Source organism: Lactuca virosa, chromosome 4 (genome assembly GCF_052849685.1).
Source record: "Lactuca virosa cultivar CGN04683 chromosome 4, Lactuca_virosa_CGN04683_v6, whole genome shotgun sequence".
NCBI lineage: Eukaryota > Viridiplantae > Streptophyta > Magnoliopsida > Asterales > Asteraceae > Lactuca > Lactuca virosa.
In genome coordinates this window covers 24,327,177-24,331,949 of record NC_136429.1, presented here as the reverse complement: position 1 = coordinate 24,331,949, position 4,773 = coordinate 24,327,177, and the positions used below count along the sequence as shown (strand labels likewise).

Here is a 4,773-nt window from a genome sequence, read left to right as displayed (position 1 = left end):
TTTGGTTTTTTTTTTCAGTTTCGGTTTATTTTGGTTTCGGGTTGGCCGGATCGGCTCGGTTTTTTGGTTTTGCGATTTTTTTGCACACCCCTACTTCCAAATGTTTAGTAAAATTTAGTTCAAAATTTTGAAAATGTAATCGTTAACAAAAATGATTCTTATTAGAACCGTTGTGATCGATTTTGAGTCCAGATCCACCAATCCTGGAAGAGCTGATTCAAAGTTTGGTTTTGTGAAAAACAAATTAATATGTTAAAAGGGAATTTGTTATTTTGAACCGTACTTATTCGATGTCTACTTTTAGAAAAAATATGTAAATTCATAGCATGCAAACATTCTACATTCGATTGTATGCCCATTTAGCATTGTTTAAGACTAAACGGTGTGGGCAACGACCGCAGCCGTTTTTTTGACGTGGGACACGGTCAACGGCGTGTTAACAGTGAAACACCCCCCCCTTTTTTTTTCTTTTTCGTCCGGTGTGAGGCTACCCGTTGTCCTTCGTTGCCCTCGTAACTTCTCATGACGCGTGGAACGGTCAAATATTCGACCGTTGTTGAACGGTAATATGTTAAAAAAAAATTAAATTTTTTTTATTTTACCTATAAATACACATACAAACATAAAATTTTACCGATCAATCTTTTCTTATCTTCAATCTATTTTCAACTTAAAAAAAACCCATTTTTCCTTTCAACCAAATATGGAGCAAAAACCCTAACACCCCGCCTCCAAACACAAATACATCCATCCCAATGGGTTTCGCACAATACGAAAGTTACATGAACATGCTCACCTCAAACTCACCCAATGCAATTTCCTACATCCCCTTACATGCATCAAAACCCAAATCTTCAACAAAACATTTTCAGTGCTTTCACTTCCATGCAACAAAAAACCACACAACCACTACCAAAAATTGTTCCTGAAACACAAGCGGGAGGCAGTCGGAAAGGGAGAAGGAAAGGAAAAGGGAAAAGGAAAGGGATGGCAGTCGCGGATACGGAAGAAGAACCTCCACTATGGTGGACAGCGGAGGAGGAGTATGCTTTGGCGGTGACGTGGTGCGGAACTTCAAAGAATCCAACTGTAGGAAATGATATGCGAAGAGTTGGGTTTTGGGAAGTCGTGTTCGGCAAATTCAACACACTTATGAAGAAACAACCATATCAGAATATCGACATGTTTAGCAACAAATGGACTCCGATCAGTCGCCGATGCACTTTAATGAGATTTTGATGTTTACAAAGCCGCGAGGGAACAATATCAAGTGGAAATGGGTCACGCTTTCGAGTTTGAAAAAATATGGGAGATTGTTAGGCTAGATCCAAAAATGGAATAAGACGCTAACATTAGGGGGAAGCAGAATTAAAGAGGTCTCACAATTCTAGTTCGTTTGACGTTTCCGACGCACAAACGAACATCGAATAGATCTCCCCCCCACGTCGACCGGTCGGACGCGACAAATGAAATGTGCTCAACGCCATGCAGACGAAATTGATAGAAGGGCACAAGAGTTGGCAGAAATGAAAGCAAAGTTCGACCAACACAATCTGATTGCCCAACAAAAGGTTGACGTACAACGTGAGCACTTGGAGTTTCTTCGTAAGCAAGCGGAGAAAGATCAAATGACGAAGGATTTAACAATTCTCCAGACCAGCGAAGCAAATATAGGACCAGGATAAGCGCTAGTGCTCCAGAAGATGAATGAGAAAATCGAAAGACAATATTTGGATGACTAGTTGATCGGTTTTTAGTTTTTAGGACAATGTTTTTATTTATTTATTTTTTGCGTTCAACTTTGTGTTTTTTTTTTGGGTCTTTAATGTTTTTTTTTCAATCCAATGTGATAAAAAAATATAATGAAAAAAAAAACAATAAAAAATAAATAAATTGAAAAAAAAACAGAAAAAAAAAGAAAAAAAAATGATGACATGAAAAGTTAAAAATGTTATAACTTATTTTCTCCATTTGATGTTATAATACCATTTTGACATGACATATGAGGTGACATCTTTTAGGTATGATAACATCCTTTAACTAGTTGCTTACACCCACTGCTTTAAATGATATAAACTATATACACAATCTTACGTATCTCATTTTTTGGAAAAAAAATTACAATAATTAGTGTTTTACTATTCCATCAATACATGACGATTACCTTATCTTGACTCCATGAACACCCACCACCAACTTGGTTCCTTTGAATATTAATAATCTTTAATCCTTGGTCAGCATTAATTCAAGCAGAGCAACCTAATCTATCTTCAATCATGTCTTCTTCGGATGAATATCAACCACCATCACATGGCCACTCACCGTCCACATCACCTCCAGCACAATATTCCACCGGTGTTCCAACTCCATCCATAGTCTCTGCCGGCCAATGGTCTACAGGTCTTTGTGAATGCGACTCAGATGTCTCAAATTGTAAGCTTGTGGCTTATAGCTATCAGCTAAATACTTTGTGCAAGTAAAAACAAACCCGTTAAACACGTTAACTTTACTAACGTTTTGTACTCTTTCTGAAAACTACAGGTTGCATTACATGTTGGTGCCCTTGTATTCCTTTCGGACAAATTGCTGAGATAGCAGACAAGGGAAGTACCTGTAAGTGTTTATATATATATATGCTCGAGTTTGATATAAGATTTTAAAGTGATCAACTCTTCAAAATATCACAATGAGGCTTTTGTTTCTAGAAAATAATATCATATTGCTCGTCTAACTATCAACAAGAACCGGCCGGCGATCTGTTATAAAAATGAAATGTTAGACTAATTACATTAATTACAATGTTTTATTTTTCATTCACATTTCTAAAATATGTTCAAAATCATTGTTATTGCTGGTTGTAGTAGATATCGATATTTTTACATAAAATATAATGCCTCTTGTGTACGAAAAATTATATATGTTATTGAAAAGACAACCATTATAATATTTTACTTAAATTGATCCAGAATTGAAACAATTCTTGAATAGGGATGGGAACAAGGTCACTGAGTGTACGGGATACTCCAATTCCTATCCTTATTCTCATCCATATCCCCACCCCTTCCAACGGGAAATAAGGAATTTGTATTTCTATTATAATACGAAAACTTTTATGTAAATTAAAAAATCCAAATTTTAATTTTACTAACATAAGTTTAAAGATTTTAAAAAAAATAAAAAAAAAAGCATTCATAGCTAGATTGCATAAAAACTATAAATAACTTTTCAATATCCAAATTTAAATACATAAATGGAAAATCAAGCAACTTTAGCTATAATAGTATATATGATATGATTGAATATATTATAGCATGAACATAGTTGAATAAGAAGTTGTAACACACATAGAGTGATGTTTTTATTGTATATGCCAAACATAAACATATCCCTGATGTGAGATTAGTATTTGATATTCTTTATTGAGAGCACAAATTTGGTCACAGTAGGAATCGAACTTTTAACATTAAACATAAAAAGTAATCAAGAATAAACATCAAATAAATCTCAGAGTGCTATTTGAGGTAAGAATAGATAAACCAATAACAAAAAGAAATTATATATGATGTTAAATTAGATAAACGAAGAAGGACATGTATAACTTAACCAAATAATTACTAATGAGTAAGTAGGGATATTTGGATCAACTTTTAGGTATGTAAAATTTACTATAACTATATGTTTTGTATTATTTTTATATATTAATATCTATCGAGGCCGAATCCAAGATCGGGGATCACGGGTATCTCCATTTCCGCTTTTTATGTTAAGGATTCTCAATCCCCGGTCAAACTGTGTGGGTTTCGGGCTCCTCATCGTGTATGGTTTTTTTCCCATCCCTATTTAATAATTTGATGACTATTGTCGGTTCTCTTTATTTGTAAGAGCATGTGCTGTACATGGAACTCTTTACACAATACTTCTTGTACTCACGGGATGTCAATGGATATATTCTTGTATGTATCGGTCTAAAATGCGACAACAATACTTGTTACCTGAGGAGCCATGCAATGATTGTCTTGTCTTGTCCATTTTTGTTGTGAGCCATGTGCAATGTGTCAAGAGTATCGTGAGCTAAAATATCGTGGATTTGACATGTCTCTTGGTAATTAGTTTTCTTAAATCTCAAATTAACAAGTAAAACTTTACATTTACATAAAAGAAAATAATTCCAATTCTTATTCGTTTTGCAATATATTCAGGATGGCATGGAAATATGGAGAGGCAAAATGGTGGAGTCGTGATGCCAGAATTTGCTTCTATGGAAATGAAACGTTAATTATTATGACGTATGAAAAAGGCTCTGAGGAAAAAGATTTTAAAATATAGTATCAGAGCGTTGTTGACTTGTTATGTTTATGGAAATATCGTATAAAAAAGAACAAAAAAGAAACATTTACCAAAATTGCATTTGCACGTAAAGTCTAGACCATAGCATGCGGATACATTGATGTCATATGTAAAGCCTTCTTTTATATGTTTTGTGAAGAATGTAAGAATTTTGTTTGAAAAGGTTCTAATTTATTTTAGGGTTATTAACGTTTTTTTAAGGAACAAACCATTCGGATTGTATGTTAAAAAAGGTTGTAAGAAAAAGGTAAAAAATATTATAGAAAAGTTGTATAAAAGTATAAAAATAAGATTAAAAATATATTGTGATACAATTTTAAAAAGACTAGAAAAATGTTGTAAAAAATATAAAAAGTTTCATATAAAAGTGTAAAAATAGCTTAAAAAGATTCTCATTATAGAAACATGAGTGTAATCACTTTAGTG

The 4,773-nt window shown here is 33.5% G+C and overlaps 1 pseudogene across 1 annotated transcript; it reads left to right on the top strand.

Annotated features, from left to right (window-relative positions):
* Positions 1–2,124: 2,124 nt before the first annotated feature.
* LOC145103716 (protein PLANT CADMIUM RESISTANCE 2-like) lies at positions 2,125–4,509 on the top strand (annotated as a pseudogene). Its single transcript, XR_013706811.1, has 4 exons — positions 2,125–2,433; positions 2,542–2,613; positions 3,885–4,102; positions 4,200–4,509. The product of XR_013706811.1 is annotated as a protein PLANT CADMIUM RESISTANCE 2-like (transcript).
* The last annotated feature ends 264 nt before the right edge of the window (positions 4,510–4,773 follow it).